Genomic DNA, 26,664 nt, shown 5'->3' on the forward strand with positions numbered 1-26,664 from the left:
ATGAGTGGAAAAATTGGAATGGTATATGAGAAAATAATCAGGTAAGAGAGGTGCATTTGAATTTGTTACATAATTTTTATGAGTTACAGTTATAAGATTTAAATCTAAATCATGAGGAATGGAGTAATTACTCTGAATGAAAGTGATTGAAATACATATACCTTGATGCATCTATAATACTAGTATCATATGTTTAATAAATAAATGTTTAAATTCTTCATACAGCATTCTAAGGAAGGAAAGACCTCCTGTTATAATAGAAATGTCATATGTGCCTTGGAGAGTTGTTTAAGAAATAACTAACAATTATTATTTTTTAAACTAACACATTGTTTTAGAACAGTTTTAGATTTACAACAAAACTGAGATGGAAATATAGAGATTTCCCATATACCTTCTGCCCCATACTTGCATAGCCTCCCCATTATAAATGTCACTCACCAGAATGGTGCATTTTTTTTTACCAACGATGAACCTACACTGACACATCATAATCACCAAAGTCCATGTTTACATTAGAGTTCACTCTTGGTGTTGTACATTCTATGGGTTCGGACAAATGTGTAATTATATATATCCATCATTAAAATATCATACAGAATATTTTCACTACTTTAAAAATCCTCTGTGCTCTGCCTGTTATCTCTCCCCCATCCTGACACCTGACAACCACTGATCTTTTTACTGTCTTCATAGTTTTGCACTTTCTAAAATGTCATATAGTTGAAATCATACAGTATGTAGCAGTTTCAGATTGATTTCCTTCACTTAGTAATATGAATTTAAGGTTCTCCCATGCCTTTTTATGGCTTGGTAGCTCATTTCTTTTTAGCACTGGATATTATTCATTGTCTGAATGTATCACAGTTTATCCATTCGCCTACTGGAGGACATCTTGGTGGATTCCGAGTTTTGGCAATTATGAATAAAGCTGCTATAAACATCCATGTACAGGTTTTTACATGGATATATGCTTTCATCTCATTTTGGGTAAGTAACAAGAAGTATGATTGATGGGCCCTATAGTAAGGTTATGTTTAGTTTTGTCAGAAACTGCCAAACTATCTTCCAAAATGGCTGTACCATTTTGTATTCCCACCAGCAATGTATGAGAGTTGTTGTTCCACACTTCCACCATCATTTGTTATTTTCAGTGGTTTGAATTTTGGCCATTCTAATAGGCTAACACTTTTTTTGATGGAGAAGACTAAACCTGAATGACAAATAAGAAAAGATGACATTTAACAGATTGGCCAAAGATAAAAAGTCACCAGATAATTCTAGATATTAGAAAGAATGTGGAAGCATGGAAATTATTCCCTGCCAGGAAATTGTTATAACCATTCTGGAGAACAATTTTAAATTATCTTGTAAAATTGAAGACACATGTAAATAATTCCTGTAATGTGTATCTTTGGCATAAGCCCTAGAGAAATAATTGATAATGTGCATTAATATGCATACAAAAATGTTCTTGGGGTACTGTTTATTATGACAAATAATAGAACCAGATCAAATGTCCATTAATGGAAGAATGGATTCATATGTTGAGTTGTATTCTTAAAGTAGATTACTATGTAACAATAAGAATGAATGTAAATACTACAGCTTTTTCCACTAACAAAAATATATCTAAAATATAATGGTGGCCTAAGAATATAAGTTGCAATATACTTGCTTTGTATATTTTTTGTGTACATATAGTATTAGGCTAATCATTGAATGTTTTAAATATACAAACCATATTTTACTATGATTTCATTCAATATAGAACATTTATATTAAAAAAAGAAAGCAAGCAGTAGTGGTTAATCAATGTATGGGAAGAAATAAAATTGGAGATGTTTGCATAGAGCACTTCAAATGTGTTGATAATGTTCTACATCTTAAACTGTGTGAGTTTTTAAAAATATTGAGAATAGGTAATAAAAAGTATGCTTCATTATAGTTAGCATATTTAGTTTTATTTCCAATAATATTGGAGAATATATTTATATGGAAATAAAACATCTTAATGGTTTGGCAGGACACCATATTGTAGATATGAAAATTAAATATGAAGTTGAAAATCAGAATTTATATTCAATTTTCCCTAAATTAAACCTTCATATAAACCCAAACAAGTATTTTCCTCTAATGTGAATGCGCTATCAGACCTTCTAATAGCTATTGAGAGAAGGTAGCAAAACCTGTATTCCTTACGAGATAGTCTTCAATATTTTTAATTTGGGCATCATCAGAAGGAGGCATATCACTTTATCCTGTTTTTATTTTTCAGGTAACTTGGAGAAATGGCCATATTCATCCACATGGAATTTCATGACATAATTTCTTTTTTATATGATGCAAGTGAGACATGAAACATTTATGTAACATTAACTGGATACTCTATTGAAGCCATATACAAATAGAGAAGATGAAGTATATTTATCGTGCACTATGGAAACATTTTACTTAAAATTGGGTTGCAAAATTAAGTTCTGCAATGACCTAGCAAATCACTTCTCTATGGTGCCGTAGTCATTTACACACAGAATTACTGACAAGTTTTAAAACTTTCGCAACTTTCCTTATTACTTGCCTACGTAATTTGGGTAGCATTTTACACTATCTTTCCTAGCTATATAAGTTTGTAATTCAAGGCTCATCATGTCAAACTCTAAAAGCAGTCCATTAAAGATGTGAAAACACATTAAAAAAAATATTCCATGTTAGGTATGAAGATAAAAGGCCCTCACATTGTTGGTAAACAATTCTCCATGGTCTTTTGTGCTTCTGCATGCCTTGTGAGCAGAATCAGCATCCACCTTTGGTCTGAACTGTCATTTCAAAGATGTGTTCACAGTGAACAGCCTTGAAAGATAGATATAATGTCTCCCAATAGAGCAAGTAACAGGTTTGTTTACTGTCAAAACAAATAAACATAATGTCTCTTTAGAAGCAAAATTCAGACAGGCTAACACCCTATGGATGGTTAATTTTATGTGTCAACTTGACTGGGCCATAGGGTGCCAAGGTATTTGGTCAAAATTATTCTGGATGTGTCTGTGAGTATGTTTGTGGGTGAGATCAACATTTCAGTCAGCAGATTGCCCCCCTTAAGGTCAACTACCCTCATCCAATCAGCTGAAGGCCTGATTAGAGCAAAAAGACTAACTCTTCTAAAATTAAGAGTGAATTCCTCCGGTCTGGAAGCCTTCAAACTGGGACATTGGTGTTCAAGTCTTTAGACTTGAACTGAAACCTTGGCTCTTCTTGGGTCTTGAGCCTGCCTGCTTTCAGACTGGAACTGCACCATCGGATCTCCTGGTTCCCTAGCTTGCCTCCGTAATCATGTGATCCAATTCATTATAATAAATCATAAACCTCTCTCCTTCTCTCTCTCTCCTCTATTATAATAAATCATAAACCTCTCTCCTTCTCTCTCTCTCTCTCCCCATACATATGTGTGTGTATGTAATCTCTTATTGGTTATGTTTCTCCAGAGAATCCTGAAGAATACACAGTTCATTATAAAATATTCATGTTCCCTAAACTTGGGATTTCTCTCCTGAAATTCTCTTCACCGTATGTACAGGTATCATTTGATACTTTTCACGTCCCCCTCAGAGAAATGGAGCTTGAGGAACTAGTAGGAATGCTGATACTGCGTCTACTGCTATGGCAGTGAATAATAAAGTCATCTGTTTCTGACCTAGGAGTCCCATGTCTTCTGTCAGCATTCATGGTATTGTAGAAAGCTAACTTGTTAGTTTGTGCGTAGGGAAAAATATCTCAATCCTTTCATAACCCTTGAAAAAATTTTACTTAGGATGTCTACTTCCATAATAACATTAAGAAAAATAAACTACAGTACCCATTCCTAGTTTATGTACATATGTGCAATACATCATCATTATTATGCAACCAAGAGTCTTACATTTAAATGTGTTGATTTTATTCTATGTATCATATTTATAACTTCCATATTACAAGATCATGCAACCTATATTGATGGCAAAAGACAAATGTACTTATATCTCCATTTTTCATTGGCCAGTAATTCAATTTGAGAAAATTTGTCCTCTAAGCTACTTTCTTTTCTTTTCTATGTCATTAATCATCATGCTTCACCTCTGGGTACAAGGCTATGTGAGACTGTAATAGTCACAATTCCTGCTGTCATACCTGAGGGGCAGTTGCCGTGGGCAGAAAGCAAGAGGGAAACAGGGCATCTAAAACATGCTAGTGTTCCACACTGTTTAGTAGCAGTCCTGCAAGCAATCGACAAGATACTTGCTAACGAGGATACTTATCTTTTTTTTAACTTTATTTTAATATAACTTTCTGGTACAGGTTTAGATTTATGGAATTATTGCAAAGATAGTATGGATAATTCCTGCATAACCAACACCCAGTTTGCCCCTTATAATTATTTAAATAATTATGGTAACTATCCATAATTAATGAAATATTGCTACATTACTATTAACTAAAGTCTATACTTTATTCAAATTTCCTCCGCTTTTCCTTTTTTTTTTTTTTTTGCGGTACGCGGTCCTCTCACTGTCATGGCCTCTCCCGTTGCGGAGCACAGGCTCTGGACGCGCAGGTTCAGCGGCCATGGCTCACGGGCCCAGCCACTCCGCAGCATGTGGGATCTTCCCGGACCGGGGCACGAACCCGTGTCCCCTACACTGGCAGGCAGACTCTCAACCACTGCACCAGGGAAGCCCTTTTCCTTCGTTTTTTTCGTTTTCTTTTCGCTGTTGTTGCTCTAGGATCCCAATCAGAATACCACATCACATAATATTTAATAGTCGTGTGTTCTTAGTCTCCTCTTGTTTGTGAAAATTTCTCAGATTTTTCTTGTTTTTGATAACCTGGATGACTAGTAGGTTACTGGTACAATGTTCCCGAATTGGGATTCGTCTGTTTTACTCATGATTAAACTGTTCCCGACCTGGGATTTGTCTGTTTTACTCATGATTAAACTGTATGTAGTAAGTTTATGAATGGCCACTTGAAGATATCATTTCATAACCACTGGAATCTGTAAATGTTACCTTATAAAGAAAAAGATCCTTACAGACATGACTATGGGGAGATTATCCTGAATCTCTTTTATAATAAGAAACACTCACCAAAATACATTAATAAACAGAATGATCAGATTATGAATATTATATATAGTGGACTAATTTTTTTAAAAGGTAGATGCTTGTAATATTTGAGAAAAAAAGAAAATAATAAATATCAAATACATGAGAGTGAGTGGGAAGAAAAGAAGAGGAAGTGGAGATGGTAGGGAAATAACTTTGTTTATTCTCCTTTTCATGTTGTAATATAAATTATGTTTGTATTCAGGAAAACATATTTTATATTTCAGAAAGACACTCACAATAAACAGGTAGTTAAACAACAATGATAAATAGTTATTGTGCTATGCTATGAGCCAAGTATCACTCTAGATGTTTTGGGCACAATGATAAAGAAATGAGGAGAAGGAGGGTCTTTTGGAACCAAGTCTTTATTATAATTAATTTATGGTTTCTTCTTGCTCATGACAACTTTTCTATAAATATTTGTTAATCTGTTTTTCTATCTCTTATTACAGAGTTGGTTAAAATAAAAGACGCCACCTTCAAATTAGTTATTCAATATGATGAAATGTGTTGGGAGGCTGGGCTTAGTGACTACCTATGTGTGTTATTTGTTGTCATTCTTCATTAATCTAAATAAAACAAGAATTGCTATTTTTGATTTTTATCCAAGAGATGTTCTCTTTTTTCCCCGTTTATAGCTCAGCTTTTGAAGTTCGCATTGACAGGAAACAGAAATCTTTCTCACTGACACATCATGCACCTGACAAAATTCAATGGAGAGTAATGACCCTTAATTTTAATGAGTGGCTTTCTACTTTCCATGGACCGCTTATAAATCATGAATTAAAAGCTACAAGACAACACAAGAAACATAACAAGCATTCCATTTGACTACTGAAATCTGAAGTGAATTTAAAAAAATCTACTGGGAAAAGACATGCTGCAAAGACATTAAAAACTGCAATTTTGAGTAGATATTTTCACACAAAGGTATTATGATACAAATTATAAAGTTATTAATATTGAAATACCTTTATTTTGTTGAACTCAGAATACATAATCTAAGTCAGTCTTTAATTAGTTTTATAAAAAATACACTAATTCAAAGTATTTATGGCATGGTCTTAGAGAAATTAAGGAATGTTTCTCTAACTTGCAAGTAGCTTTAGGATTACTAGAGTGTGATAATTCACAATATTCTTCAGTTGCAACCTTTAAATGGGCCATGAGGATGTGAGAAAAGCACCTGTATCCTTGGCTTTAATAATTAATTTTCTTCTACGTTTGATTTTTCAATCAGAAAAGTATACTGGTGTAGAGATATAGGTGTGGTAATATTTTATAAATAAATAAGCTTCCATGAGAAAAAAATGGATGTGGTAGAGAAGGGCCAAAGATCTGTGCCCTAAATTATGACCCAGCTGTCAGATAAGACACCAGCCTCCACTGAAGATATGCTCGTTGATTTGGGGAGATTTGGAGTAAAGGATTAACCATCATGTTAATTAGACAAACAAATGAACTTTACATATAAAATATTTACAAACAAGTAAGCATAAAAGAAATGCCTTTATCTTATTTTGCTGCCAGTATGTGTGTATATTTATTAAAAATTATTTTTATCTTTGGGCATGTCAATAGGGGAATATACATATCTATAATTATAGATCATACTTTAAAGTCATACTTGCCAATTGTGAGATGAGCAATATCTGCAGCAAGTCATAATCCATAAATTTTCCAAGAAGTTAAAAAGAGTTTTAGAGTAGAGTGGACTCAAATTCAATCTTACTGTAAATGCAAACTCTATGCCATTTGAGTGAGAACTTGCATATAAGGTGTCATTTTAAGGACTATTGGTGAAACAAAAAATAAAGGAAACATTTTCTTTATTAACATATTATTTAGTAGAATAAATAATATATTTAAATAAAGAGTAATTAAATCTTATAGTTTGTCGAATGAATAGTAAGCAAGCTTTTACTCTTATAATTGCTACTACCTTATGTATGAGGTTCAAGTTCTAAAGATTCAAAGATTTTTAACTCAAATTTCAGTAAATTTTGTAAGTATCTTGCTGTAGTTTTAAGGAATTTGTGCAATAATGATATAGCAAACTTACTTTGCATATTGCTTTTATGTAATTTTGTTTTATATAAGAGTAAGCTTCTGCTGGCTCAGTTCTCCTGTAACCCACTGGAAGTACTCAATGAGTTGACTTAAACATCTGGTTTTCCTCATCTCCACTTTCTCTGTGTCCTAGGACTATTCCTCTTGCAAAATTAAGGCAGATTAATGCCCTTAGCGTACTCCACTGGGAGAGGGGTGATGGACAAGTCAGGGAAGAGAAATTCAAGACCATTCTTTTCATCTATTTCCTAACAGTGGCCTCAGATGACCAAAGATTATACAAAGATATTAAATATTCTTCAAGTCATCACCATCTAAACCTCTCCTTCTCAGCCAAAGCTGGAATTTGATTTTAAAAAGGAGGAAAAAATATTTCTCCCAGACCTAAATATCAAAAGGCTTAAATTGCAAATGCCATATTGTGGAGCATGTTGAATAAATTGAGGAAATAAATTATTACTGCCCTAACTAAGGTATGTATGAAGGCACTAAAGTATGTGTAAGTAAGGATGAAGTTGGGTAGTAATATCAAACCACATGAAGTAGAGGAATTAGCAGAATTTGGATACCAATTAGCTGTGGAAATTAAGTGAGAAAATGTAATCAAGTACAATTTATATTTCCATCCTGGTTAATCACTTAGACAATATTTTTGTAGAAACAGAATTTTAGAAAGGAGAAGGTATGCAAATAGAATTTGTTTAAAAGACTTGTATATAATGCCTAGAAAATAGTTGCACATAGAGGGAGACTGATGTCATTTACGTATTTATTAATTTAGTAATTTAGTCAAACATTTCCTAAATATTTATCGCATGCCTACTATATATCAGCCACACAATTTCATTTGGGGAATAATTGAAAAACTGTGTCACAGGCTCTCTTCTATTTACATTGTTTGTACCCTACTCAAGGAGACCAATAGTAATCAACTCATCACCTTGAGAAATTTGTGTGAAATGCTATGAAGGAAGAGTGTACACTGCACTGAAGTTTATGACTGAGGTAACCTGAGCTAGTGTGGAGGGGGCAAGAGTACAGGAAGACTTTCCAGAAGAAGTGAACCGTTTGAACCAGTACTTGGATGAGGACAATAGCCTACTGGGTGTAAATGCCTTGTGGGGAGGGAGAGAAGGAGGTACAAAGCCTTCAAAAATAGAGAACATTTGCAATTATCTGTGCCTAGAAAAAATAAAATAGGGGTCATCTGAGAAATTAAAAGAAGGCCCAAAACGAGGGGTGATATAGAAAGAGACAAAAATTGACAAGCAAGGAAGGCTTGTGTGTATATGTTGGCCCCAGTCTCACTCAGTTGTATTACAACTTGTTCTTTTGATGAATAGAGTAATACTCATAACCACAGATTATAAATGTCAGAAACTGTAAACTTGGAATGTCCATGAGGGTATAAACTCATCATTTGTAATCAAGTTTTTACAGAGGAAAACTCTGGAGAATTCCCTTCCTCTCTTTTACATGTTCTAATAATGCTTTACTCTTGCTGTTTAAAATCATACCTATGACTCTTTAAAAGATGTCCTAAAATTATAAATTCTCTTTCTAATTCAACCAAAAATGAATGAAGATTTGAGTGAATGATGGGTGAAAGGGGTAGAGATAGTTAATACAACTAAAGGATGATTTTAATCGACCTGTTCAGTAAGTTCACTTATTTAAATTAAAACCTCACATCTGTAAAGGGACACTATAGATTATTTAGTGTCTATTACTTAAAACAATTATCTATGAAACATTTCTCAAGTAGTATATTTTTATTAAAAAATTGTCAGAGTGAGCACTGCATACCTGCCTTAGATATGATATAATCATTTGCCTTTTTCATAATAATATTTTATACTCCTTTTATCATCTAACCACCTTCTACAGAAAGAATGATGTATGTCTCTACTATGACTAATAGCATTATTACTCACCCAAAATTGTCTGTCTAGTATTAAACTTTTAGAGGAATACACATACATGGCTTATCAATTGACAATTTTATAAAAGGGATTTTCAAGTTTACTTAACTTAAAACCACTCTCATTTTAAAAGTGAGCAAAGGGAAATCAAGCAAGACTAAATTATTTTCCTTGGCTTCTTATTCACAGAGCTAATATGTACACAGAATGAATTCCAAGTCTAATTCTCCTTTCTCATATTCATTTTCCTTCACTTGGTCAAAAATATTTACTGAGTGGTTTCTATATGCCAGGGACAGTCACTTGTGGGGACACACAGTAAACAATTCACTTGTTCATTATTCTTCTATTCTGAGGGAGGTAGAGAACTCATCAATAAATCAATTATTTCACGTAGTGACAAATTCTATGAGGAAAAGTTAGTCATACTAATGTGAAAGAAGGTAATGAGGAGTCTGGGTTGAGGGGCCTACTTTCAAATGGGAGTCAGGAGAGGCCTCTCCTGTGATCATACGAGTTGAGATCAAGTGCGGAGAAGCAACCACCCTTGTGAAGATTTCGGAAAGATTGTTTCATGCAGATGCAACAGGGAGTACAAACACCCCCTGTTGAAGGAATGCAAGCTGAGTGAATGTTACTAGAGCGTTGTGAGCAAGTATGTGGAGGGTAATGAGGAATCTGTGTATGTGTGCCTCCCCGAGGAGTGTGGACCTCATTGAAGTAGTCACATTTCAGAAATGATTGTAGGATGACAAGAGCGAAAAACAGGAGGAACAATTAGAAAGCTATTATGCTTTCCCTAAAGAGACAATAAACTGCTCCTTTAGAAATGTAAACTACTGTAAAATCTAAAGAATACAAAATAGACAAAGATAAGAATATTGTCTCAAAAAAGATTGTCTTAAGTTGCATGTTACTAAGTACTATGTTTTGGGTATCTCTGAACAACTTGTGGCAAGTAAATAAAAGCAAGAATTTATTCTAGTTTATAAAACAAAGATACTCAATACTGGTATTTAATTAATGAAGAGGATATGTATGCTCAGAACATATTTCTATCTTTTTAAAAGAAAGTAAAATGAATTTAAATATTATATATCATAACTCATTTTTAAATTCAAGCTGTATTTCAGGTATCACTAATATAATTTGGGATTATTACTTATTTTGCAAACCTAACTTTTATCTTTAGAATACTAAACATGTAGCATTGTGTTACATTCAGAGATGTTGGTAAATAGCATTTGCAAAATGCAATGTAGGCTATTAGGCCGGCTAAACTCTGATATATAAATATATATAAAATTTACTTCTAGCATCATGGATCACTGTGCTTCATAAGTTATATTATTTTATATCATGGTTAGTATGCCCTGCATTAATATAATTATTACAACACACTTTATGAATTACTCACAGTTTATAGGTACGTATATGAAACTTATTTGGATATTTGGTCTCTTTTTGTGTGTTTTAAATAATTAAAGTCTGAGCTTAAGCATCTTATGGGTCATAACTTTATCACATACTGTAGTTTTAGTATAGTTTTAAATACTGTTGAAACTGTTGAAATGCAATCCATGAAAAATAGAGAATTTATTGGTTCATGTGAATTATTTTAAACCCATCTCATTTTTAAATATATTGTTTATCCTTTTTGAGTAACACTGCTCTTAACTTTAAATTTTTACAGGTTATAGTGTACATTATGTAATAAAAGTTCAAAGCTTCAAATAATTACCAAAGCAGAAACTACTTTTTAATTTCAGAAAATAAATTCAGTTATGAACACTTACTACTTAGGAATAAGTTTAAATTACTGTTTAATTCTGATAATAAATATTTATTTATTGTAACTCGTGAAAGAAACTGGTTAAATCTGTGTTTATTCTTCTTAACTAATAATATTGGCTACACAGATTTTCAGCTACTCTAAAAGCTTTCATCTATAGGTGTCGAAACCCAGAGTTCTAAATTTCATGTATTTCATTTATTTAAAAGTCAAAAGGAAGTTCAATTAATAGCCTCTCAAATTTTTCCATAATTTAACCCATGATTTTCCTCTGTTCAGCTACGTTTAGAAAAGTAGTTCCAAAGTGAAAGTTGTTGATTTCTTCTAATATGGTCCAAACTAAATTATTATATAAGATATAATATAAATATCATGAACTAACTTACATTTAATATAAAATATCACTTTATAGTCCTAAAACTGATTTAAAATTTAATTTTATCTTTTAAAAAACTTATCAATGGGTGTGCAGGAGAGAACCAGTTAGATAACTAGAATCATGTCATCAAATCACAAAGAATTCTAAATGTATTAGTTCTATCATATGTAGACACACTCTGATTATCGCAATCAAATTGAAAGAGTAACTTTTCACAACTATGAATGCAACATAAAGAGTGTTACATGTTGCATATTCTTTCCAGTAAAGTATTATAAGAATTATAATATTTTTTTCCTTTTATTCCTACACCTGCTGCTCATGTAGCAAGTACTCTTCTACAACAAGGCAGTTTTAAATTGATTAGGGACTTTCTCTGCAGTGAGTAAGTTAGGTTATTTTAGAGAAATAACAATGATAAATAGAATGCATCTCCTCAGTGAACCATTTAAGTGCTGTGCTGCTGTGTTTCTGCCTCATTCAACATGAAGGTTACAGGGGACCTGGTGTCAGTTTATACTTAGTCATGGAAAATGACTTTCTTCTTTTTCTTAAAAAGCTGTCTGTGACAAATAAATAAAGCAAATAGTTTTCCATTAAAATGTATTTGATGATGACCCTATAGTTACTATCACTGCATATAAGTAGACTTGCCATTTTTATTCCTTTAAATCATAGAGTACCTTCATATTAATAGTGCAGCTCACTTTCCCCAATATTCTTTTTTATCTCCAATAGCAAAGTCCTTCGTGTTATCTAACCTTTGCATTAACCCAGACTATCTCATAGTATATCACTTTCTCTTAAAGTGGTAGGATATACCCCTCCAAAATGGCATTTTCATATTTATTGTGATAACAACCAAGTATGAAATCTCTTCATTTAGCCACATGGTAATGTACAGAATCCTCATTTATCATTTATATTTTCCCTCTCCCCTTGTTTCAAATTGATCTTTTAATGTTCACATGTACTGTAGAATACTTTTCAGCCATTCTATTTCAGGCTGCCTGTGATTAGGCACACTACTTTTAAATTTATACTGACCAGAGGTTAATTATAATATCAAAGTTCATTAAAATTGCATCAGTTCAAATCACAGATGCAATTTAAAAGAGCAAATATTTTCGACAGAAATTTAGATGATATTTTGTTGAGAGGTGAGAAAAACAATGGGATGGGATTGAGATTTTGAATCTGAAACTCTATTTCTACAATGTATATACTCTTAAAGTAATTATTATTACTAAAGGCTGCAATAAGCATAAGGTCGTACTGGAATAAAATGTGTCCTTTCCCAGAGTCATTGACAACAGAATGGAGATTCTGTGATAGGGTAAAAAACCTTTGGGAAAGTGATCAAACTGGTTACAAGTGTTGGTCAAAGAACAACTGAAGAGGCAATAGCAAATTCCAGTATATGGAACAAGTGACTGTAAGATGAAAATCAAGGAAGACAACATAAATGCTTCATAAAGAAAAAAAAAGTTATTCAGAATGTGTATGCTGTCTAATAAAATAAAATGGTGTTATGTTGAAGAATACGGTATCACAATGCTTTTAAAAAAAACCTTTCATGAATACATTTATAATACCAATACAAAAACATTTAATGTGGTATTTCTGTATATTTTTCTCATATTACCACACAAAAAAGAAACCACAGAAAAAAGTTAAATCTATAAATTAGACAGAGTAGACAGATAGTATTAGCTGACAATGTGCCAAATAAAATATTATTACTATTATTTGCAATACTGGGGCCTCTCACTGTTGTGGTCTCTCCCTTTGCGGAGCACAGGCTCCGGACGCGCAGGCTCAGCGGCCATGGCTCACGGGCCCAGCCGCTCCGAGGCTTGTGGGATCTTCCCGGACCGGGGCACGAACCCGCATCCCCTGCATTGGCAGGCGGACTCAACCACTGCGCCACCAGGGAAGCCCTATTATTATTTTTTAATATATATATATCTACCATTGTCACTCTTTTCTACCAGTGTAAGGTTATCACACTGTTACATATCAAGAATGAGAAGTCATTCTTGATTACTGGTAAAGCAGATTGTTTTTTCTCAAGTAAGTTCATAAGTAATTTTTCAGTAATACAGTAATGTTTAATAACTTTCAAATATATAAATTTAATGTATTAAATATATAACGTCAATTTCTGGGATTCATGTCATTTATATTTCTGCCAAAGGGTCTTAGTACTTCTTTATTTTGAAGGGTAAGGCAGTTATATTAATAGGCTTCATATTTATATTTTGTAATTTATTTTCTGTTGTTTACATGTCTTGTTCATTGAGAGCAGAGACTTTCAAAAGTGAAGATGGCATGAAGAAAAAATTTCATTGGAATTACAATAATATTGAAAATATATTTATGTTTGATTAAAATAACAAAACAATTTTATTTTTAATATAATTTCTATTATTCAGATAATTAGTTTAATTTTAGGGAAAAACAACTAAGTGAAGAAAATATCATCCATAAAGCCATTAATCAGCAAAAAATTCTATTATCTTATTGTATAATTTTAAACTTCTCTATCCAATTATTATATTGGTTTTCAATTGCTACATAACAAGTCACCCCAACTTTAGTGGCTTAAAACAACAAACATTTACTATCTCACAGTTCCTGAGTCAGGAATCCAGGGGTAGCTATGCTGGGCATTTGAGGTTCAGAATCTCCAAGGAGGGTACTATCTAAGTGTCAAGTGGGATTATAGTTGTCTCAAGGCTCAGCTGGGGATGGGAGGTTATATTAAACATTGTTGACTTTTATTTCAGCTCTGATTTTACTTGGAATTATTTCTATGACACTTGCTATTCTGATTTATAGTATTATCATATATATATGAATCACTTATTTCTGTATTTGATTGTAAGTAAATTTACTGGGCATGTAATAAATGTTTATTTAATAAATTGCACATGTTGGTAACAAAATATTTGATGAATGAATGCTCAGTTGGCGTACAATACATTTCTCTCTCTCTCTCTCTCTCTCTCTCTCTCTCTCTCATTTAAATGATTACATACTACTGTGTATAAAATAGATAACCAACAAGCACCCACAGCACAGCACAGGGAACTATACTCAATATTTTCTAATAACCTATAAGGAAAAAATCTGAAAAAAATAGATATACATGTATGTATAACTGAATCACTTTGCTGTACACCTGAAACTAACACAACATTGTAAATCAACTATACTCCAATAAAAATAAATTAATGATTTAAAAAAAAGATTACAGATGTATATACCATTGATCTCCAGTTAAAGGGAGAGTGCTTTCTTTCCCATTATTCATTACCCAAAGCCTTTAATGTAATTGATATACTCAATCTATCCAAACTAAGAATAGTTTAGGATGCCACTAGTTTTTATGTGAACAAATATTTGAGTGTCTGTTTTCATTAGGCTGTATTCTAGAAACTGGTGTATACCCAATCACAAGCTATTCCCATGTCACTTATATTCTAGTATGGAGATATATAGTTTACATGAAAATATATTTTAAGATATTTTAAACTAAAGGTATGTGCTAAAATTTGTAAAGAGTTCTGAAGTGGAAAATGACTGGGACTTCTATTTTAAATTGTATTACAGGAAGTCATATTTGAAGGAAACTCTTTGTGTTAAGATTTATTTATTTTTCAGTTTAATCTAATGTATGTTGTCATAATGACAACCCAAAACCTCAGAGGCTTAGAACAATAATTAATATATTCTTCATATTACATTGTTATAGAGTTTTAATGAAAACCCAATCAAAATCTCAGCAGATATTAAAAAAAAATTATCGGCAAGTTGATTCTTGTATTATATGGCAATGCAGAGGGCTTACAATTGTCAAAACAAAAGTGAAAAAGAACAAAAGTAAAGGATTCACACTAACTGACTGTAAAATGATTTTGAAAAGCTACAATAATTAATACAGTGCTGAATTGACATAAATATAGACAAAACGATCGTTCATACAGAAGAAAGAATACAGAAAGATGAACACCCAAGTCTGGAAATAGAATGACATAAACTGATTTTCAACCATAGGTGCCAAGGCAATTCTATGGGAAAGAGAAGAAAAAGTCTTTCATCAAATGGAACGGAAAAACATATGAAAAATATATGAATAAAAGAAAATTAATCACACCCTTTTCTCACAATCCCTACCATACAAGATATTCATAGCAGATAGATTTTAGATCTAAAAAAAATTACTATATATTTCTTCTAAAAGAAAAATTAAGACAGTTTTACAACCTTCAAATAAACTAGATTTTTACAAAGGAGCCGATCTTTAACTTTTTTGAAGCTTCATCAAGACTTAAAACTTCTGCTTGCTTAACTCAATAGAAGTAGATTTAAAAAAATAAAAGGAAGAATAAACAACACTATATCATTGTTGCGTCAAACACAGTGCTTAGCACTAGAGTACAAAGAAAAAATAAGACAATGCATATGGAGAGTAAGCATATCCTCTATGAATACATAGCATAGTGGTGACCAAGTGTCCCAGTACTGTGTAAGGAGGGCTCAAATAAAGGCACAACACATTTACTATAGAATTAAAGGAAAAAGAGGCCTGAACTTTTGAAGGACGGATAAAGGAAAATGAATATTTCATAGTATTAATGTTCTTCAAGCCTCCAAATATTTTAGACCTAATAACATGTTTGATTCCCTTTTTAAAATGTTTTTTATCATGTAGAAAGCCATCTACTGGATATAAAGGATATAGTTAGATATTTGATTCAGTCTGTCATGTTTCTCTTTATAAAAATGAACAGTTAAATAAGAAACTTTTGAATTAGCATGTATTGCAGACTCATAATGCCATTTTAACACATATTACTATACCTTGAATACATTTATGACTGAATTTGAAGTATATATTTGAACAGTTGTTAGTCGAAATAAAAGGACTTTTTTTTTTTACCAGATGTCAATTTTATGTAATTTTTAAAATGTTTGCAGCATTTCTGTTTAAGAAAAAGGAAAATTGCTTAAAACCATATAAGCAGGGGGATATACCTTGTATATATTTTTTTCATCAAGCTCAACAACTTTAGTAAAATGTCTTTAAAATAAATTTAAGGTAAAAATAGGAGGAATATTTAAGGAAAAAATGCAAAAGATAATAGAAAAGACTATGGTGAATGATGATTACTTTCTCATTTGAGCCACAAAGCACACACAAAGGCACTCATAAAACGCCTGACTTTCTGCTTCTCATAACTGTTAATTATTTACATACAGTGGTCCCCCCTTACTCGCAGGAAGTATGTTCCAAGTGGATGCCTAAAACCAGGGATAGTACTGAACCCTATCTATACTATTGCTTTTTCCTATACATACATACTGGTTCCTCCTCAAGGAATACACACACACACACACACACACACACACACACACACACACACACACACACACACACATATATAACAGTATCTTTGAGTTCTTCTGTAGGAGCTAAGGCCCCCCCAGGTGGAGGATGGTAACTTCAGGCTAAGCACAAGATTGCTGGAATGCTGCCCTTTTACCTCATTATCAATCAATCAGAAGAAAGTCTGCACACAGTACAAGATAATGAAGACACTGAACCCCTCCCCAAACGATTCTCACTTTAAAAACTTTCATGGTCAAGTAGAATCTTTGGAGTTGGTTTTTAGACATGAGTCCAGCTTCTTCCCAGTTTGCTGGCCTCCTTAATAAAGCAAGCTTTCCATTCCAATCAACACTTGTATCTCGACTATTGGCTTTCCAGCAGTGAGCAGCCAAACCTGAATTCAGTAACATTGGTCTGGAAAGTGGTTTTCTTCCTTTTTTTTTTAATTTTCAAAAAATATTTTTTTTATTTATTTATTTTTGGCTGTATCGAGTCTTCGTTGCTCTACATGGACTTTCTCTAGTTGTGGCAAGTGGGGCTACTCTTCGTTGTGGTGTGTGGGCGTCTCATTGCGGTGGCTTCTCCTGTTGAGGAGCACAGGCTCAGGCACGTGGGTTTCAGTAGTTGTAGCATGTGGGCTTCAGTAGTTGTGGCTCACAGGCTTTAGAGCGCAGGCTCAGTAGTTGTGGTACACGGGATTGGTTGCTCCACAGCATATGGGATCTTCCCGGACCAGGGATCAAATCTGTGTCCCCTGCATTGACAGGGAGATTCTTAACCACTGCTCCACCAGGGAAGTCCCAAGTGGTCTATCTTGGTGAATATTCCATGTGAGCTTGAGAAGAATGTTTATTCAGCTGCTGTCTATAGATGACAATTCTATCCAGTTGATTGGTGGTGGTGTTGAGTTCAAATGTGTCCTTACTGATTTTCTGCCTGCTGGATCTGAACCTTTCTGATAGAGGGAGGTTGAAATCTCCAACTATAAATACTAGAGTGATCTATGTTTCCTTGCAATTCTATCAGATTTTGCCTCACATATTTTGATGCTCCGTTCTTAGGCTCATACACATCAAGAATCTTTATGTCTTCTTAGAGAATTAACCCCTTTACTGTTATGTATGTTACTTTATCCATGATAACCTTCCTTACATTGAAGTCTGCTCTGAAATTAATATAGCTACTTCTAAGTTCTTTTAATTAGTGTTAACATGGTACATATTTTTCTATCCTAATACCCATAACCTATTTGTCTTTATATTTAAAGTGGGTTTCTTGTAGACAACAGGTAGGTGGATCTTTTTTGATTCACTCTGACAATCTCTCTTTATTTCATGCACTTAAATCATTGATATTCACAGTGATTATTGATAGAGTTGGTTGAATATTTACCATATCTGTTACAAGGTTTCCCTTCTTCTTTGTTCCTATTTTTGTAAACTTTCTTTTTCTGCCTATTTTGTTTTTAATTGTGTGTTATATACTTCCTTTTCTTTCCTTTCTTAGTATATTAGTTATACTTTTTAATTTTTTTTAACTTTTTTAGTGGTTATTTTAGGATTTGCAATATATGTTTACAACTAACCCATGGCTACTTTAAAATAACACTACCTCTTCATGAGTACTGTAAGTACCTTTCAATAACAGAATAAATCCTAAGTCCTTCCTCTCATCCATTTTATCATTACTGTCATTCATTTCACTTATACATAAGGATATATATCTGATCTATAAATAAGCATACATAATCAGTTGTATTGTTGCTATTATTATTTTGAACAAACTTACTTAAGAAATTATACTTGTCTATTAAATTAAGAAAAAAAGTTTTCTTTTTACCTTCACTCATATTTTCTATGCTCTTCATTTCTTTATGTATGGCTGAGTTTCTGACCTAGCTCATTTTCCTTCTCTCTAAAGAACTTCTTTTAACATTTCTTGCTAAACAGGTCTACTGGCAAAAAATTTCCTCAATTTCTGTTTGTCTGGGAAATTGTTTCCCCTCAAAGATAATTTTGCAGGATACAGAGTTCTAGGTTGATAGTTTTTTGCTTGTTTTATCAACATTTCAAATATTTCACTTCACTCACATCATTCTTTCATGGTTTCCAAGAAGTCAGAAGTGATTATTATTGCTCATCTATAGATAAGCTGTTTTGTTTTTCTTTTTTTTTTTTCACTCTGGATTCTTTCAGAATTATTTCTTTATTTTTGATTTTCTGTATTTTGAAAATGATATGCCTAGGTGCAGTTTTCAATTTTTCTTTTTATCTTTATCCAGCTTGGTGTTCTCTGAGATTCCTGGATTTGTAGTTTGGTATCTGACATTAATTTCAGGAAATTCTCATTCATTATTGCTTCAAATATTTTTTTCTCTTCCTTTTGGTTTTTCTTCTCTTCTGGTATTCCCATTATGCATTTGTTAGAACTTCTGTAATTATCCCACATTCCTTGGATAATCTGTTCTTCTCTCCTACCTTTTTTCAGGCTTTGGTCTGTTTGCTTTTCAGTTTTAGAGTTTTCCATTGAAACATCCATAAGCTCAGAGATTATTTCTTCATCTGTGTTTAGTGTGCTAATATGCCCACCAAAGTAATTCTTTATTTCTGTTCTTGTGTTTTTTATTTCTAGCATTTCTCTTTGGAACTTTCTCAGGATTCCTTCCCCATGCTTGCATTGCCTGTCTGTCTTGCATGCTGTCTACTTTATCTATTAGGACACATAGCATATTAATCACAGTTGTATTAAATTCCTGATCTGATAATGCCAACATTCCTTCTATGTCTGGTTCTGATGTTTGCTGTGTCTCTTCAAATGGCATGTATATTTTTTGTTTGGTTGGTTGGTTTCGCCTTTTGGTACACTTTGTAAATTATTCTTGTAAATAATTATTATAAATTATTCTTTGTAAACTATTCGTTTTAAATTAGCCAGACATGATGTACTGGGTAAAAAGAGCTGTTGTAAATAGACCTTTAGTTATGTGGTGTGACATGTGGGGTGAGAGGAAGCATATGATTAAGTCTCAGTTTTCAGTGACCTTATGCCTCTGGACTGCGAAATTTCCATGTTTCTCATTTTTTCTCCACTTAGGTAGAAGAGGATGGCTAGAGCTGACTAGAGTTGGGTATTTTCTTTTTCCCAGGTGGGATAGGCTAGGATAGTATTCCAGTAAATTAATCTCTGGTTAATTAGTTCCCCCTGGGGCAGGACTTGTTAAGAACAGAGTACTCTGGCCTACTGAAAAAGGTTTATTTCCCCCTTCTCATGCTAGAAGCACAAGGGGATTTTTCTCTAATGTTGACTCTGAGGACCTGGTTGAGTTCTTGGAGGTAAATCTCACAATGTTGTGGAGGTTGCCATATGACTGGGTCCGTCTGGCATCTTTTTTTTAACACTCAGATTTGTCCACAGTGAGCTGTCAGCAATTTGTCAATTACAGTTCAGGTTTTCCCCTCCTATCAGTAGCTGCGTTGACTTCTACTAGTCTGTGTTTGCTCTGGTAAGTCATGAAGTTTCTTTTACTTTTTATGCCTTCTTCTGAACTAAATTAGCTTTTTTTTAAAAATTTTTTTTTTTAGGATTCCATTCTGTCTCCTTGCTTTGGCTATTATAATTCTATAACTCTTGTACTGTTTATTTTAGTAATGATTTTAGGATTTATAGTATGCAAACTTAACTCACTACATTCTCCTTCATGTGATATTATATAGCTTCCTGTATATTACAAAAAAAACCTCACAATAATATACTTCTATTTTTCCAACCTGTTATTTTGTTCTATTGTTGTCATATATTTTACTTTTTCATGTGTTATAAACTTCAAAGTACATCATTATTATTTTGCTTAGGCATTATTATCTGAGTTATAAAACTGAAATTTTAATCAGAAAAAATCTTATATGTTTTCATGTAATTATCATTTTTGTGCTCTAATTTTATCAATTTGATCCATATTTACATTTGATACATCTGATGTAATTATTACTTTTACATAAAGAACTTTCTTTAGTTTTTCATGTAGTGCATATCTGCTAGTGATGAATTATTTTAGCTTTTATATGTTTGAAATTGTGTATATTTCAGCTGAATTTTCAAAAGAAATTTTCACTGGGTCCATAATTCTAGTTTGATTTTTTTCCCCTGGAACTTTAAATATTGTTTCACTGTCTTCTTTTATTTTTTTCTTAAATGAAATCTGCTCTCATTCTTACCTCTCTTTCTACTCAATATGTCTTTTTTCCTCTATCTGCTTTTAAGATTTTTGTTTGCCCCTGGTTTTGATCAATTTGATTATAATTTATTATTTTCTTTATACCTCTTGTGCTTGAAATTCAATGAGCTTTTTGAAATAATGAATTTATAGTGTTCATCATATGTGGAAAAAATTCAGGCATTTTCTTCTTCAAATGTATTGTTTCCTGTTCTCTCATTTCTCTCTTCTCCTTCACTATCTCAAATAACATATATTAGTTCACTTGACTTTGTCTCACAGCTCAATTATGTCTCTGTCTCCTCCTCCTCCTTTCATTAAATTCTCCTTTTTTTGTATTTCAGTTTTGACAGTTTCTAATATTATGTCTTTGAGTTAACAACTCTTTTGTTCTGCAAAGGGCATTCTGCCATATTTGATATTAATTCTGCCTGGAGTAGCTTTCTCTCTTTTAATTTTTTAAATCTCAGTCACTGAAGTTTTCAATGACTGTAGATGTTTGACACAGAATTCAATTTCTCTTATATGGATCTATGCTGAAAGCTCTTAACCCCCTCTAAGCTTCTTAGATGTGCAACCAATCAGTATTAACACATTAGTGATCACAAAATAGTCAGTACTCCATATACCATTTAGTTTCTTCCTTCCTTCCTTCTCTTTCTTTCTCTCTTTCTTTCTTTCTCTCTCTCTTTCTTTTTCTTTCTTTTATTGAAGTATAGTTGATTTACAGTATTGTGTTAATTTCAGGTATACCACAAAGTGATTCAGTTATACATATATACATATCTATTTTTGTCAGGTTATTTTCCCTTATAGTTTATTACAAAATATTAAGTATATTTCCTGTGCTATACAATAGGTCCTTCTTGGTTATCTATTTTATACATAGTAGTGTGTATATGTTAATACCAAACTCCTAATTTATCCCCCCCTTTCCCTTTTGGTAACCATAAGTTTGTTTTCTATATCTGTGGGTCTATTTATGTTTTGTATATAAGTCCATTTGTATCATATTTTTTTAGTTTCCACATATAAGTGATATCATATCGTATCTGCCTTTCTCTGTCTGGCTAACTTCACTTAGCATGATAATCTCTAGGTCCATCCATACTGCTGCAAATGGCATTATTTCATTGTTTTTTATGGTTGAGTAATACTCCATTGCAATATTGCATTGTATAAATATACCACATCTTCTTTATACATTCCTCTATCAATGGCCACTTAGATTGCTTTCATGTCTTGGCTTTTGGAAATAGTGTTGTATTGAATATTAGGGTGCATGTATCTTTTCAAATTATGATTGTTTTTCCTGGTATATGCCCAGGAATGAGATTGCAGGACCATGTGGTAGCTCTATTTTTTGTTTTTTAAGGAACCTCCATACTGACTTCCATAATGGCTGTACAAATTTACATTCCCACCAAAAGAGTTAGAAGGATTCCCTTTTATCCACACACTCTCTAGCATTTATTATTTGTAGACTTTTTAAATGATGTCCATTCTGACTGGTGTGAGGTGATATCTCATTGGTTTTGATTTATGTTTCTCTAATAATTAGTGATGTTCAGTATTTTTTCCAGTGCCTTTTGGCCATCTGTATGTCTTCTTGGGAGAAAGGTCTATTTTAGATCTTCTGCCCATTTTCTTATTGGGTTGTTTGTGTTTTTGCTATTGAGCTATATGAGCTGTTTGTGTATTTTGGAGATGATCCCCTGTTGGTCACATCATTTGCAAATATTTTCTCCTGTTCTGTAGGTGGTCTTTTCATTTTATTTATGGTTTCCTTTGCTGTGCAAAAGCTTTTAAGTTTAATTAGGTCCCATTTGTTTATTTTTGTTTTTATTTCCATTCATTACTCCAGAAGACAGGTCCATAAAGATACCGCTGTGATTTATGTCCAAGAGTGCTCTGCCTATGTTTTCACTAACAACTTAAGATCAGAAAGAGAAATTAAGAAAACAATCTCATCTACCATAGCATCAAAAAGAATAAAATACCTAGGAATAAATCTACCTAAGGAGGCAAAAGACTTATACTCCAAAAACTATAAGAAACTGATGAAAGAAATTGAAGATGACACAAACAGGTGGAAAGATATACCATGTTCTTGGATTGGAAGAATCCATATTGTCAAAATGACTATACTACCCAAGGCAATCTACAGATTCAGTGCAATCCCTATCAAATTACCAATGACATTTTTCACAGAACTAGAACAAAAAAATTTAAATTGGTATGGAAACACAAAAGTCCAGGAATAACCAAAGCAAACTTGAGAAAAAAAAAATGGAGCTGGAGGAATCAGGTTCCCTGACTTCAGACTATACTACAAAGCTACAGTAATCAAAACAGTATGGTACTGGCACAAAAACAGAAATATAGATCAACGGAACAGGATAGAAAGCCCAGAGATAAACCCACACACCTATGGTCAATTAATCTACAACAAAGGATGCAAGAATATACAATGGAGAAAAGACAGTCTCTTCAATAAGTGGTGCTGGGAAAACTGGACGGCTACATGTAAAAGAATGAAATTAGAGCATCCTTTAACACACTATATAAAAATAAACTCAGAATGGATTAAAGAAGGACCTAAAAATAAGACTGTATACCATTTACTTTCATTACGGGAATCATCACTAAATCAAACCAGGTAAAATGCACCACTGCTCACATTTCTACAATTCTCCATCATCACCTCAATAGAACTTCTTTTCTTGCCAAATATTTTCCATATTTTAATCTCTTTTTTGATATATGCTTTATTTCCCCCATCCAACCTTCATTTCATATTTCCATCCATTCTTTTTACATTTTGTGCTGTATAATGCTAGAGGTTATTTCAGCACCTTATTTGAATGGTATCTTTTTCTTGTCTGAAATGATACTTGAGGTTTTGTGGCCCTGTGACAGGAAGGGTGCTAATTTTAAAACAACTAACACATCTCTGAAGAAGACACAGAATTAAGGCTAATTTACCTGTATTCCATGGATTGCAGACTATTGTATCTCTACATGTACATAAAATAATTGCTTCTCAGAGTTATGATATGTGGTATAGCATCCTGTATCACTGTCATTTTATTACCTCAATGTCAAAATCTATTATTTCAATACCACATGATTTACTGGGTTTTTTTTTCAAATTATTTCTATTATCATATTTGATTTTCTCACTGTACTATTATATAAGTTACAGGTGTATAATAGAGTGATTCACAATTTGTATTGCTTGTACTCCATTTCTAGTTGTTATAAAATATTGGCTATATTCCCTGTGTTGTACAGTATATTCTTTTTTTTTTAACATCTTTATTGGAGTATAATTGCTTTACAATGGTGTGTTAGTTTCTGCTTTATAACAAAGTAAATTAGTTATACATATACAGGTGTCACCATATCTCCTCCCTCTTGCATCTCCCTCCCTCCCATCCTCCCTATCCTACCCCTCTAGGTGGTCACAAAGCACCAAGCTGATCTCCCTGTGCTATGTGGCTACTTCCCACTAGCTATGTATTTTACATTTGATAGTGTATAAATGTCCATGCCACTCTCTCACTTTGTCCCAGCTTACCATTTCCCCTCCCTATATCTTCAAGTCCATTTTCTAGTACGTCTGCATCTTTATTCCCGTCTTGCCCCTAGGTTCTTCATGACCATTTTTTGTTTTTGTTTTTTAAATTCCATATATATGTGTTAGAATACACTATTTGTTTTTCTCTTTCTGACTTACTTCACTCTGTATGACAGACTCTAAGTCCATCCACCTCGCTACAAAAAATTCTATTTCTTTTTTTTATGGCTGAGTAATATTCCATTGTATATATGTGCCACATCTTCTTTATCCATTCATCTGTTGATAGACACCTAGGTTGCTTCCATGTCATGGCTATGGTAAATAGTGCTGCAATGAACATTGTGGTACATGATTCTTTTTGAATTATGGTTTCTTCAGGGTATAGGCCCAGTAGTGGGATTTCTGGGTCATATGGTCGTTCTATTTTTAGTATTTTAAGGAACCTCCATACTGTTCTCCATAGTGACCGTATCAATTTACATTCCCACCAATAGTGCAAGAGGGTTCCCTTTTCTCCACACCGTCTCCAGCATTCTTTTGATGATGGCCATTCTGACCAGTGTGAGGTGGTACCTCATTGTAGTTTTGATTTGCATTTCTCTAATGATTAGTGATGTTGAGCATCCTGTCAGGTGTTTGTGGGCATTTTGTATATCTTTTTTATTTTGAGAAATGTCTATATAGATCTTTGGCCCATTTTTGGATTGGGTTGTTTGTTTTTTTGGTGTTGAGCTGCATGAGCTGCTTGTATATTTTGGAGATTAATCTTTTGTCAGTTACTACATTTGCAAATATTTTCCCCCAATCTGAGGGTTGTCTTTTGATCTTGTTAATGGTTTCCTTTGCTGTGCAAAAGCTTTGAAGTTTCATTAGGTCCCATTTGCATATTTTTGTTTTTATTTCCATTTCTCTAGGGGGTGGGTCAAAAAGGATCTTGCTGTGATGTATGTCAAACAGTGTTCTTCCTATGTTTTCCTCTAAGAGTTTTATAGTGACTGGCCTTACATTTAGGTCTTTACTCCATTTTGAGTTTATTTTTGTGTATGGTGTTAGGGAGTGTTCTAATTTCATTATTTTACATGCAGTTGTCCATTTTTCCCAGCACCACTTATTGAAGGGGCTGTCTTTTCTCCATTGTATATTCTTGCCTCCTTTATCAAAGATTAGGTGACCATATGTGCATGGGTCTTTCTCTGGGCTTTCTATACTGTTCCATTGACCTATATTTCTGTTTTTGTGCCAGTACCATACTGCCTTGATTACTGTAGCTTTTTATTATAGTCTGAAGTCAGAGAACCTGATTCCTCCAGCTCCATTTTTCTTTCTCAAGATTGCTTTGGCTATTCGGGGTGTTTTTTGTTTCCATACAAATTGTGAAATTTTTTGTTCTAGTTCTGTGAAAAATGTCATTGGTAGTTTGAAAGGGATTGCATTGAATCTGTAGATTGCTTTGGGTAGTATAGTCATTTTCACAATGTTGATTCTTATAGTTTAAGAACATGGTATATCTCTCCAACTGTTTGTATCACCTTTAATTTCTTTCATCAGTGTCTTATAGTTTTCTACATACAGGTCTTTTGTCTCCTTAGGTAGGTTTATTGCTATGTATTTTATTCTTTTTCTTGCAGTGGTAAACGGGAGTGTTTCCTTAATTTCTCTTTCAAATTTTTCATCATTAAGTGTATAGGAATGCAAGAGATTTCTGTGCATTAATTTTGTACTCTGCTACTTTACCAAATTCCTTGATTAGCTCTAGTTGTTTTCTGGTAGCATCTTTAGGATTCTCTGTGTATAGTATCATGTCATCTGCAAACAGTGACAACTTTATTTCTTCTTTTCCAATTTGGATTCCTCTTATTTCTTTTTCTTCTCTGATTGTTGTGGGTAAAACTTCCAAAACTATGTTGAATAATAGTCGTGAGAGTGGGCATCCTTATCTTGTTCCTGATTTTAGTGGAAATGCTTTCAGTTTTTCACCATTGAGAATGATGTTGGCGGTGGGTTTGTCATATATGGCCTGTATAATGTTGAGGTTAGTTCCCTCTATGCCTACTTTCTGAAGTGTTTTTTATCAGAAATAGGTGTTGAATTTTGTTGAAGGCTTTTTCTGCGTCTATTGAGATTATCATATGGTTTTTATCCTTTAGTTTGTTAATATGGTGTATC

This window comes from Grampus griseus, assembly GCF_964374135.1.
Source record: "Grampus griseus genome assembly, chromosome: 3".
NCBI classification, from domain to species: Eukaryota; Metazoa; Chordata; class Mammalia; order Artiodactyla; family Delphinidae; genus Grampus; species Grampus griseus.